The 13,986-nt window shown below is 37.4% G+C and overlaps 1 non-coding gene across 1 annotated transcript; it reads right to left on the minus strand.

The window, feature by feature from the left end:
* Window positions 1–2,098: 2,098 nt before the first annotated feature.
* Window positions 2,099–2,205, minus strand: LOC127089442 (small nucleolar RNA R71). Its single transcript, XR_007791038.1, has one exon. It is a non-coding gene; the product is annotated as a small nucleolar RNA R71 (small nucleolar RNA).
* Window positions 2,206–13,986: the final 11,781 nt, after the last annotated feature.

A 13,986-nucleotide genomic window follows, 5' to 3' on the forward strand; every position in this document is an offset into this window, starting at 1 on the left:
CCACTGTGGCTGGCGCCATGGGTCCAGCCAGGACGTGTCATAGCTCAAATTTCCTCAAATGCCACGTCTCCCACTATCTCCACTTGGGTGCCACAATTTTCCCTTATGGCGGGCGCTACAAGAAGAAAGTTTTTCCCTTCTAATTTGAAACTGAAGGGCATCCTTGTCATTTTCATTATTTATCTTGCCTATAAATAGAGACTCGATTTCATTTGTTTCAGCATCCAAACTTAGAGCAAACTTAGTTTCAATTAGGCATATATTCAGTATTTTAAAAGTGGTAATCGCTTCGCATTGGGGTGTTGCCATAATTGTGTGATCAAGTCTGTAATCGAGTTTGTAATCGAGTTTGGAGCACTTTGGAAGGAAGTTAATCCTGCCGCCATTTTCATTTCTGTTTCACATTTTATTCAACCCTCCGATTGGAGCAGGTTTTTATTGCTTAAGCTTTATCTACTTTACTTTCCCCCACTGTCTTTACTTTATTTATTTCTCGCACTCGCACTACTTTATTTATTTCTCGCACTCGCACTACTTTCACTTATTTCTCGCACTCGCACTACTTTCATTTATTTCTCGCACTCGCACTACTTTATTTATTTCTTGCACTCACACTACTTTCATTTATTTCTCGCACTAGCACTACTTTCATTTATTTCTCGCACTCGCACTACTTTATTTATTTCTCGCACTCGCACTACTTTTATTTACTTTCCGCACTCACACTACTTTTATTTAAATTAAAATGCACCTTTACTTTACCATGTCTAGAAAAACCTATAAGGGTTAGAATGTAAGGATCGTAATTGAACCGATAATCCGTACAATTGTTCGGAGAAACACTTAAGGGCTTTTTCGACTTTCAACTTGAGTTTTCCCGGACTTAATTTTCGTTGGGTAAGATCGAAAGCCGTCCAACGTCCTTTTAAACTTAATTGTTTTTAACTATTTCAAAAACAGTGAAAAGCTTTGTTTAGTTCATTAGGAGTTTTTAACTTAAGAAGAAAGGTGATTTTAAAATTATTTTCGGACGCGTTTATAAGTTTAGAGTCTGGTTCGTGAGAACCTCTTTTGGTTAAGAAATCCAGGTTAAAATACTTTTCAACTTAGTCAAGATACTATATTTCTTAAAAATAGGTTTACTACTCTAACGCAATGCGCGTCTTTTTATAAGTGACAATAAGAGGGTTTGATTAGGGAGTATAACTCGGTTCTGAATACGCGAAAGTGACAGTTCCCGTTAAATTGGTTCTTTTCAAAATAGGAAACACTGCCCATAAGTAATTCTATCAGTAAGTACTTGGATTATTAATTGATTATGTGAATTACATTCGAGCCTGTCTTTATTACTTGAATTTTATTTAACACTTTATTTTTCATTGTACACTCTAAAAACCCATATTTCGATTACCTTAGATAAACATCGTAACAATAGATAACGATAGATTGACACTTGGTCTCTGTGGATTCGACAATCTTTTATATTACTCTGACGCGTTCTAATACTTAGGAAAAGCACGCATCAAGTTTTTGGCGCCGTTGTCGGGGACCAATTTCGTCAAATTTTGTACCCTGTTGTTATATCGTTTAGACTTGGGTTATTACCCACCGGTCAATGCGAAGAACTCGCAACACCGGAAGCTTAGTATACCCTCTGGCGGAACCTAAACGTTACGCTCGCGCACGTTTATTTTTCCATAGAATTAGGAGAGCTATGGCCGAAGATCAAAACCAAAGACCTCTTAAGGATTTCGCCCAACCATCCAACGAAGAACCTAGTTCTAGTATAGTAAACCCAACCATCCCAGCTATGAATTTCGAACTTAAACCCTCCCTGTTGCAACTAGTGCAACAGAGACAATTCGCAGGTCTCGCTACTGAGAACCCAAACCAACATTTAAAAATATTTCTCCAATTAGCAGACACTTTTAAAACCAATGGAGCTTCTCCTGAGGCAATCCGTTTAAGATTATTCCCTTTTTCCCTCAGAGATAAAGCCCTATCATGGTTAGATTCCCTTCCACCCAATTCCATTACGACTTGGGATAACCTTAGAAGAGTATTCCTTGATAGATACTTTCCCCCAAGTAAGACCGTCGTTCTTCGAAACCATATAACCGGATTTATCCAAAACCAAGGAGAATCGCTGTTCGAAGCTTGGGAGAGATATAAGGAGGTGTTAAGAGCATTCCCACATCATGGTTTGGAAAATTGGTTAATCATTCAGACATTCTATAATGGACTTCACTATAACACTAAGATGACCATCGATGCTGCCGCAGGCGGTGCGCTGATGAACAAACCTTATCCTGAAGCTAGTGCCCTCATCGAAGATATGGCTCAAAACCATCAATCATGGGGAGTCGAACGAGCGAAATTTGAGAAGAAAGTCCCAAGAGGAGTACATGAGTTAAGCTCTATAGACATGATGCAAGCTAAAATGGACGCATTAGCCCTTAAGGTGGAGCATATGTGCATAAACCCGAATACTGCAGCCGCAGTTTTGTCGGATTGTGAGATATGTGGAACCAAAGGACACCAATTTGTAGAATGCAGTCTATTAAACGAAACCCACTCTGAGCAAGTGAACTACACCCAAGGGAACCCATATTCAAATACCTATAACCCTGGATGGAGGAATCACCCGAACTTCTCCTATAAGAACAATAACCCTATCCAAAATAATGCACCTCCGAGACAATCAGGTTACCAAGCCCCAAGACCAAATCAACCCATGCAACCCGTACCACCAAAGCGGAGCCTTGAGAAAATTATGGAAAATTTTATCACTGCTCAAACCCAACAAAACAAAGAGTTCATGAACCAAAACATTCACGTTAACGAACTGATTACCCAGTTAGGAACCAAGGTTGACCAAATAGTTACTCATACTAAGATGCTTGAAACCCAGATCTCTCAGGTAGCTTTAAACCAAGCCCCCCAGACTACACCTGGAAGACAATTCCCTGGACAACCTCAACAGAATCCGAGAGGACAAGCCAATGACATTACCCTATGAAGTGGGAACACTTATGATGAGCCAAAAAACCCAAGATTGAGTGAATCCAAAACTTCTAAGGAATGTACCGAACCCACAGACGAAGTAAAGGAACCAGAGGAATCTGAAAACCAGGAAGGTCAAGAAAAAGGAGAAGAACCTAAAGATAAAACTTATGTATCACCCCCGCCATATAAACCACTGATACCATATCCGCAAAGACTCAAACAAACCCATATCAATAACCAGTATCAAAAATTTATTAAGGTTATAGAAAAACTTCACGCAGAAATCCCTTTCACAGAAGCCATCACCCAAATACCTTCTTACACAAAGTTTCTCAAAGACATCCTTACCAACAAATGTAGACTCGACGATCCGAAGCCCTTGGAATGAAATTCTATTTCCGAGAATAAATTAGCCAAAAAGGATAAAGATCCTGGAAATTTCTCCATTCCTTGTCTTTTGGGAAGTCATGTCATCGAAAAAGATTTTCTAGACTTAGGTACTAGTGTGAGCTTAATGCCTTTAGCAGCTTGCGAGAGGTTAAACTTAGGAGAATTACAGCCTACTAAGATGTCAGCTGATAGATCTGTTAAGTATCCGATAGGCATATTAGAAGATGTCCCTGTTAGGATAGGTCAGTTATTTATCCCCACTGATTTTGTTGTCATGAACATCAAAGAGGACAATGATATACCAATCCTTCTAGGTAGACCATTCTTATCAACTACAGAAGCCATAATAGATGTCAAGAGAGGAAAGTTGACCTTTGAGGTAGGTGACGAGAAAATAGAATTTATACTTTCGAAATTTCCTATGGCACCTGTGATGGGAAACGCATGTTATGCCATAGATATCATTGATGAATGCGTTAGGGAATTAGAACAAGAAGAAATTATAAAAATAATTAAGTTTCCATCAACTCTCATACTGGAAGATGATGACTTTAGGAAACCCTACATCGATGATAACCTTTACGAATGTTCATCCCTTACCCCAAATCCTATGCCATGCTCTGAGAAGCCAACCTTAGAACTTAAGGAACTGCCTAAGAACCTGAGATATGAGTTCCTCGATGAAGAGATGAACCGTCCAGTTATAGTCAGTGCTACCTTGAGCCAAGAGGAAACATACCAACTTTTAGATGTTTTACGAAGATATCCATCAGCCTTAGGATATAATATCTCTGACCTGAAAGGTATAAGCCCATCCGTATGCATACATCGGATTTCGCTCGAAAACGATTCAAAGCCCTCTAGAGAACATCAGAGAAGAATAAACCCTATAATGAGTGATGTTGTTAAAAAGGAAATTCTTAAGTTACTTGAGGCAGGTATAATTTATCAGATCTCGGATAGTAAGTGGGTGAGCCCTGTGCATGTAGTACCTAAAAGGGGAGGCATCACGGTCGTGCAGGACAATAAAGGCGAACATGTAGAAAAACGGATGGAAGGAGGATGAAGGATGTGCATAGACTACATAAAGTTAAATAAAGCAACCAGGAAGGATCATTTCCCTTTACCATTTATAGACCAGATGTTGTAGCGTCTAGCCAGACACTCTTACTTCTGCTATCTAGATGGATACTCTGGATTCTTCCAAATACCTATCCACCCTGAAGATCAAGAAAAAACTACCTTTACATGCCCATATGGAACTTTTGCCTACAAACGAATGTCATTCGGCCTCTGTAATGCCCCAGCTACTTTCCAGCGCTGCATGATGTCAATCTTTGCAGATTACCTAGATGGTATCATGGAAGTATTTATGGATGATTTCTCGGTTTGCGGATTCGATTTCAAAAATTGTCTTGCTAACCTTGAGAAAATCCTGGAGACATGCGTGGAGGTGAACCTCGTGCTGAACTGGGAAAAGTGTCATTTCATGGTGATCGAAGGGATTGTTTTAGGACATATAGTTTCCGAAAAAGGTATAGAGGTAGATAGAGCTAAGATAGAAGTAATAGAGAACCTAAACCCCCCAAAAACTATCAGAGAAGTCCAAAGTTTTCTTGGACATGCTGGATTCTACCGACGTTTTATCAAGGACTTCTCCAAAATAACTAAACCTTTAACTGGCCTTTTAATGAAAGATGCTGAATTCATTTTCGATGGAAAATGTAATGAAGCATTTAATCTTTTAAAACAAGCGTTAATATCAGCACCTATTATGAAACCCCCTGATTGGTCAGAACCTTTTGAGATAATGTGTGACGCTAATGATTATGCCGTTGGAGCCGTTCTAGGACAAAGGAAAGATAAAAAATTACATGTGATTTATTATGCCAGTAGAACCCTAGACGCTGCCTAACTCAACTATGCAACAACTGAAAAGGAATTACTCGCTGTAGTTTTTGCTATAGACAAATTTAGATCTTATCTAGTAGGAGCCAAAATTATAGTTTACACCGATCATGCTGCCATTCGTTAGCTATTAAGTAAAAAAGATGCCAAGCCCAGGCTACTCCGATGAATTCTGTTACTACAAGAGTTTGATTTATATATAAGAGATAAAAAAAGGCACTGAAAATGTAGTAGCTGATCACCTTTCTAGGCTAGAACACCTAAAACCAGACTTAGTACCCATAAATGATGATTTTGCCTATGATAGACTAATAGCTAGACTAGAAACCATTGAAGATGATAGCCTAGGCCCTCATGAGCACTTCCAAAAATCCTTAGCAGTAAGTAACGTACCATGGTATGCAGACTTTGTTAATTACCTAGTTGCTGATATAGTACCCCCTGATGTTGACTACCACCGCAAGAAGAAGTTCTTTAACGATGTGAGAAACTTTTATTGGGACGAACCGCTCCTTTTCAAAAGGGGTAAAGACGGCATTTTTCGCCAATGTGTTCCTGATGAGGAGGGACACGACACTGATGAAGAATATGATTGGAGAGAGCAATCTCTCGTACCTCATGTATCCCCCCATCACCCTTCACCACCACACACCGCACCATCTTCTTCTTTTGCAGGTTCTGCTCCTAGATTTTATATTACAGAGGAGATGTGGCGTGACCACATGGCTAGAGAGAAGAGGCGTGATGACCTACTCTCTACCATTCAGCCACAACTGGCGGATAACATGAGCTTCATACAAGAATCGCAGTGGAGGACAGATAGATCCTATGAGTCTGTTGTACAGTCCTTACTTGCGATCACAAACGAGCAATCCCGTTAGCAGCACTACCACTGTCAACATTCTACACTGATAGAGGCCACTCAGGGTTTCATTTTAAGCAACCTTCGAGAGGTGAGGACTGCTCAGGATGCCTTACAGGCCAGGATGGATCAGAGAGACCGTCGTCGCAGCCAAACCCGTCGTCCACCTCAGGATGGCGAAGGTACCAGTGGTCAGCAGTAGGATGTCAGGTTACTCTCTCTCCTTATCTTATTTCGAAACATTGGGGACAATGTTTGATTTAAGTGTGGGAGGAGATTTTATCGCTTTCTATTTTTCTTTGTTGTTTTCTAGTTAGATTGTTTATTTTTATTGCTTTTTAGTTGTTTACTTTATTTCATTTTGCTTTTAGTTTGAGTGTTTTAGATAATGCATGAGTCTGATGAGTCACCAGTATAGTGTATCTCTAGTACAGTCTAATCTCCCTATTCCTTTAGCCCTACCAAAAAAATTTTGTAAAAGAAAACGGTGTTATTCTGAAAGTTTTTGGGTTCTAAGACGGGTTTGAGTAAGGATGTGGTGAATTGGGAGAACTTTTTGAAACATCGGTATTGTTTTAGCACCATAGACTTCATGAATATAGGAATCACTCCCGAAACCCCATATACCATGGCCTTAATCATCATTTCAGTATAGTCCTCAGTAGTTTATTCTAGCAGTCAGCTCCGGCCTACGCATCCTCTACGTAGGGGACCGATGAACATAAGTGAATGATCCAGTGAAATAAATAAAAGAAAGAAAAAAGGAAACTCTGGTATAGGTGACCCTCACAAAGTCATTTAAACAAAAAAAAAAGTTGTATAAATTTGCTACAAAAGAAAAAGAAAAAGAAAAACTCACCCGCTGTTAGTTGGTTCAGAGGTATCTGGCGCTGAACTCGGTAGGGCGGATTACGATCCGATCCCCCACAACTTCAGTTGGGTCAAATAAAAGGGTTTACACAAATTTATGTGCCAGGAACCCCATGTTTGGATCATAATCACTAACAGGTCACTCTGCTATGAAGCATGTACGGATAACGGGCTTAATGTGATTGCGCCTGAATGAAAAGGACACAAAAAGAGATGAAGAGGTAGGCCTAGGTATTATGGGATAATATGGGTTGGTTAATATAGGAATGAAGTTTGTGTCCGTATCTGCGAATAAGTGTCATCATGATACCCTTAGTTCACTCAGTTAGTACCTATCACTGCATCCCGACTTGAACTTAGAAGCCTTTCTAGCCAGAATCACTCGTTGACACCAGTTTTTCTTCTATGAACTTTTTAGTGTTTTGCTTGAGGACAAGCAAGGGTTTAAGTGTGGGAGAATTTGATGACACTGAAATTCACCGTATTTTCGACTCTGATTTCGCATGCATTTTAGTTGTTTTATTATTATTTTGTTACGTTATTACTATGTTTTTCTTTGTTTTCAGGTTTTCAGTCTAATCGGAGCCCCGATCGAGAAAATGAGTGAAAATGAGCTAAAAAGACTAAAATTCAGCATTTTGCACTTGTGGCTCCCACTGTGGCTGGCGCCATGGGTCCAGCCATGACGTGTCATAACTTAACTTCCCTTAATTGCCACGTCTCCCACTATCTCCACTTGGGCGCCACAATTTGCCCTTATGGCGGGCGCCATGGTGTTGTGGCAGGCGCCACAAGAAGAAAGTTTTTCCCTCCTAATTTCAAACTGAAGGGCATCCTTGTCATTTCCATTATTTTCCTTGCCTATAAATAGAGACTCGATTTCATTTGTTTCAGCATCCAAACTTAGAGCAAACTTAGTTTAAATTAGGCATATATTCAGTATTTTAAAAGTGGTAATCACTCCACATTGGGGTGTTGCCACAATTGTGTGATCAAGTCTGTAATCGAGTTTGGAGCACTTTGGAAGGAAGTTAATCCTACCTCCATTTTCATTTCCTTTTCGCATTTTATTCAACCCTCCGATTGGAGCAGGTTTTTATTGCTTAACCTTTATCTACTTTACTTTCCCGCACTGTCTTTACTTTATTTATTTCTCGCACTCGCACTACTTTATTTATTTCTCGCACTCGCACTACTTTATTTATTTCTCGCACTTGCACTTTATTTCTCGCACTCGCACTACTTTCATTTATTTCTCGCACTCGCACTACTGTCATTTATTTCTCGCACTCGCACTACTTTATTTATTTCTCGCACTCGCACTACTTTTATTTACTTTCCGCACTCGCACTACTTTTATTTAAATTAAAGTGCACCTTTACTTTACCATGTCTAGCTAAACCTATAAGGGTTAGAATGTAAGGATTGTAATTGAACCGATAATCCGTACAATTGTTCGTAGAAACACTTAAGGGCTATTTCGACTTTCAACTTGAGTTTTCCCGCACTTAATTTCCGTTGGGTAAGATCGAAAGCCGTCCAACGTCCTTTTAAACTTAATTGTTTTTAACTATTTCAAAAACAGCGAAAGCACTTTGTTTAGTTCATTAGGAGTTTTTAACTTAAGAAGAAAGGTGATTTTAAAACTATTTTCGAACGCGTTTATAAGTTTAGAGTCTGGTTCGTGAGAACCTCTTTTGGTTAAGAAATTCAGGTTAAAATACTTTTCAACTTATTCAAGATACTATATTTCTTAAAAATAGGTTTACTACTCTAACACAATGCGCGCCTTTTTATAAGTGACAATAAGAGGGTTTGATTATGGAGTACAACTCGGTTCTGAATACGTGAAAGCGACAGTTCCCGTTAAATTGGTTCTTTTCAAAGTAGGAAACACTGCTCTGTGTAATTCTATCAGCAAGTACTTGGATTATTAATTGATTATGTGAATTATATTCGAGCCTGTCTTTATTAATTGAATTTTATTTAACACTTTATTTTTCATTGTACACTCTAAAAACCCCTATTTCGATTACCTTAGATAAACACCGTAACAATAGATAACGATAGATTGACACTTGGTCTCTGTGGATTCGACAATCTTTTATATTACTCTGACGTGTTTGTATACTTGCGAAAAGCACGCATCAATCAACAACACAAGTCAAACTTACACAAACAATCAAAATGGATCAACACAATTACTTGGTATTTATTCAATTTAAAAATACTAAAAATAATGCATTAAATTAAATATGGTTTGCCAAATTCCTAAAACCTCATCAAAACACCAAACAAAAGGCCATGAGATTTATCATATGTATAACAAAGTCAAAGGACGTTGGAGAATTTTTTTTAGAATTTTTAGAGACTTAAAAGTATTTTTAAACAATTAAAAATATTCACAAAATCAATTAAATCATGAAAAATATTAATAATGATCCAAAAAATGATTTTAATTCAAAATATGAAAGAGTATTTTATTTAAAAAAAATTGGTGAAACTCTCATATTTTTTGGATCAATATTAAAATTAATATGAATTAATGAAAATCAAAGGAATAAAATGAAAATCAGAAAATACAAAAAAACGTGGACCACTTTATCTCCCTGTTTAATTGAGGTGGCAGATCAAGTGGCCACAAGTGCGCTTTCCACCATAGTCACTAGTCAACGTGTAACACAAGCGGTATTTACAAGCAACACACGGGATTAAAACAATTTGAAAATGATCAATGGTTCTGAACCATGCCAACACATCACCGGCGCTAAACCTTCGGTCACCTTCTCAGGCGAACCTCGTCGGACTGGTTCAACCATCACCATCACATAAATGAAAAAGGAAGACATGATCTGAAAGAAAAAATGGCGTAGAGCACGAATCTGACCTCAAATTTAACTAACTCCAAACATATAGGAAGATATGAGGAGTTAAAATTTGAGGTGTGTCAACTGAATTGCTTCGATTTGACCTCAAAGCAACTCAATTTTCTTGCCTACATTGGACTTCATACAACCAAAGATCCAAGAGAATTGAGTGAGAATCGAAGAGAAGAAAAATTCTGGACAATACCTTCAATGTTGTGCAGAACTTGCTCTTCCTTGCTTCAGTTCTTGTTTGATCTTGCTTAATGACTTGCAGAAGTGGATTAGGAATGGAAAGAAGCTTTGGATCCTGAAGTTTTCGAATCTCCAAACAGTGAGATTCAAACTCAATTTTCAAGTGAAAATTATCAGGTTTTCCTTATGAGGATTTGAAGAGAGGGGGAAAAGTTGGCGCGTAAGGATCCTCCCTAATGAGCTCAGAGGGTCCATATTTATAGCATTTTGAAGTGTTATTTGCACACTTGAATTCCCTTCCAAATTTGGCAATGTCATGCACAAGCTTGCATGGGCGTGTACAGGCTCATGAAGCAATCCAATTAGGTCCAAATGCATCTGAAATGAGGTTGGGATGAAGCTTGAAAGGCAAGGCAATGTTATGTGATCATTTGAACTTTAATTTCCACGAATGATGCAGGCCTGTTAAAACCATGTGCAACCCTCACAAACTTGGTCCAAAATGAATGAATTAGGACTCTTTGGAAAGCTTAGATCAAGGGGAACAACTCTTATTTTGAACACTTTTCCATTTGTAACTTGGATCAAGGTGAACTATGATGTGGAAGTTTGGAAATTTCAACATGTTTAAAATTTTTCTAAGTGTCAAGTCATATACCTCAATGTTCCACCTTACTAAACTTTTTATGTGAGCTCCAAATGAGAAACGTGTTTACATCAAAATGGTAGCTCTTTAAAATACCTTAGAATGAGAGAGTTATGCATTTTTGAAGTTGAGGAAAATCACTTGTTCAATGGTATTGGTCCAAAATGACCTATAATATATCCTCATATCACATGCTCATAAAAGTTGATTTAGATTTCACTCCAAACATCAAAGTTGAAGTAGACATATTGAATTTGATTGTGAAACTTGGAAATATTTCATATCATAAAAAATGAGCAAGTTATGGCCTTGGGAAGTTGACTTTAAAATTAGGGTTTAGACAATATTACCTATAATGTTTCAACATAGAAAATGACTTTCCAAGCAAAATTAGCTCTATCCTTCAACATTAAAGTTGTTTGGAATGTAATTTAGAGTAACTTTTGTATTAGGATCATTTTCATATGATGCAAATTGTAGGAGATAGGGTCTAGGGAGGCCCAGTTTTGATCAGATGAATTCATTTGGCCAACCACCATCAACCAACTTGCTAGCTTGCAATTATCTTGACTTTTTAGGCTCATGGTAGATCATATATGCATAAGATGATGAATTTTGGAGTTTCCCTTGAGAAAATTGATCAATTGGTGAAGAATCTTGTTGAAGAAGTTACTCAGGATACCTAGACAAACTAGGGTTTCCAAGGCAAACCAACTCCAAACTTTTGAAAGTAACTTGATCAAAATAACATATAAATATCATTGGGACTCATATATGATGCTTAGAGACATTATGGATCAATCCTTGGTTGTGCCCTTAGCCATGAGGGTCTTAAACCCTAGATGTGAACTTGATAGATCAATGGGCATCATGCCATATTTTTGGTATTTTGGTTAATAGAATGATAATATACAAGTATGATACAATCACATGGTGCTTGGTGATCTCTCCCAAAATAAACCCAATGAAAGAGGCATAAGGAGAATGTCAAGGCATGATCCCAATGCTAATGCATATGATGAAATTGCATGAGGGATCTTATGGTCAAAATTATGGTCTTATAAAAATTATTCCAAGAGAAAAGTTACTCTAAATGACATTCCAAACAAATTTCATGTTGATGTCAAGAGCTAGTTTTTCTTGTAAAGTCATTTTTATGGTGAAAGATTATAGGTCACTTTGTCTAAACCCTAGTTTGAAGGTCAACTTCCCAAGACCATAACTTGTTAAATTTTTATGAGATTAAATCCATTCAAATTACATGATAGAATTCAACATGTCTACTTCAACTTTTATGTTTTTAGGTAGTTCAAATTCGACTTGCAAATGCATGTGCCAAGAGGAAACACTATAGGTCATTTTGGGCCAATACCATTGAACAAGTGATTTTCCTCAACTTCTAAAATGCATAACTTCTTCATGCTAAATCTAAATGAGGTCTAATTCGTTACCAAATTCAAGGGATTTGAAAGAGCTACAACTTTGACGAAGGAACCTTTCTCATTTGAGGTCCATATAAAAAGTTATTCTAGGTGGAAGAAGTGAACATATGGCTTGGTACGTAGAATTTTTTTTAATATGTTTGATTTTCCAAACTTCCACCTCAAAATTCATCATGATCCAAGATTCAAATGAAAAGGTGTTTAGCATGAAACTTGTTTCTCTTGATTTAACCTTTCCAAAAAGTCCAAAATCATCTCATTTGGACAAAGTATGAGGCACTTGCGCATGGGTTAAAGTTGAATGACCATTTGGATGATTTCCACTTCCACTTTTCATACACGAATGCATGGCTTGACAACATGATTTCAGCATGGTTTACACTCAATTTTGGACCTAAGTGCATCACTTGATGGGCCTATCACACGCCCATGCAAGCATGTAAGAGAGATTTTCAAGTTTTGCCAAAAATAGAAGTGTGTAAATATCATTCCCTTTGGCCTATAAATAGAACCTCTCTTGCTCAGAAATAAGGACCTCATGCCCAAGCTTTGATTCAGCAACCTCAAACCCTCACCATTAAAGGATAAGCTTGAAGATTTTCTTTGAAAATCGAGTTTCAAATCTCCAACTGTTTTGAGATTCAAACTCCAAGAGTCCATCGCTTTCCTTGATCCATTTATATTCCATCAAGCATCTGAAGCAAAGCCAAGCATAATTGAGAGCAAGATCGTGCCAATCTGAAGCTCCATTGAAGGTGAATTTTCAGAATTTTCATCTCTTCGATTCTCACTCAATTCTCTACTATTCTTGTTGATTTTTGGTTGTATGAAGTCCTACCAATGTAGGCAACAGGATTGAGTTGCTTTGAGGTCAAATCGAAGCAACTCAGTTCATGATCCTCAAAATTCAAATCCCTGTATCTTTTTATATACTTGGAATTGGACAAAATTGAGGCCAGATTCGAGCTCTTAAGCATTTTTCCTTCAAAATAGTGTACTCATTTTCCATTTTTATTTGAGTTTTGGTTGGACCAGTCCGATGACCCTCACCGGAGAAGATGACGGAGCTAAGGCTCCGGTGGTGCGTTGGATCAATCCAGACCATCTGATCCTTTTGAAATATTTTAATCTCACACGTCCATTGTGATTACCACGCGTGTGGAACATTTGACTGAAGAGCACATGAAACGCGCGTTTTGAATCATTTGATTCGCCACCTCAATTAATGAGGGAGATCAGATGGTCCACGTATTTTTGAATTTTTGTTTTCACTAATTCATATTAATTTCATTATTGATCCAAAAAATATGAGACTTTCACCAAAATATTTCAAATATTTTCCTCTTTCATTTTATTAATTAAAATTATTTTTTGGATCAATAATGATATTTTTCATGATTTAATTGTTTTTGTGCATATTTTAATTATTTAAAAATACTTTTGAATTTCCAAAATTTATGAAATTTTTTGTCCAAGGTCCTTTGACCTTCATTGACCTAGGATAAATCTCTTGGCCATTTATTTAGTGGTTTGACGAGATTTTAGGTTTTTGATCAAACATAATTTAGTTTAATGCATTTTTAATTGATTTTTAATTGTTTAATTGTGAATAAATTGTGTTGAGCCATTTTTATTGACTTGTGGAGTTTAACTATTGTGTTTGGGCCTTGGTCAAGGTTGATTTGACTTTTGTTAGATTAAAATCATTTGATTTAGGGGATTGATGAAATGTACATTTCATCTTCGAAAATGAATGAATGATTTTAATTTGATAAAATTCCTCCCATGACCAATTTGTGTTTA

Source organism: Lathyrus oleraceus, chromosome 5 (genome assembly GCF_024323335.1).
Source record: "Lathyrus oleraceus cultivar Zhongwan6 chromosome 5, CAAS_Psat_ZW6_1.0, whole genome shotgun sequence".
NCBI classification, from domain to species: domain Eukaryota; kingdom Viridiplantae; phylum Streptophyta; class Magnoliopsida; order Fabales; family Fabaceae; genus Lathyrus; species Lathyrus oleraceus.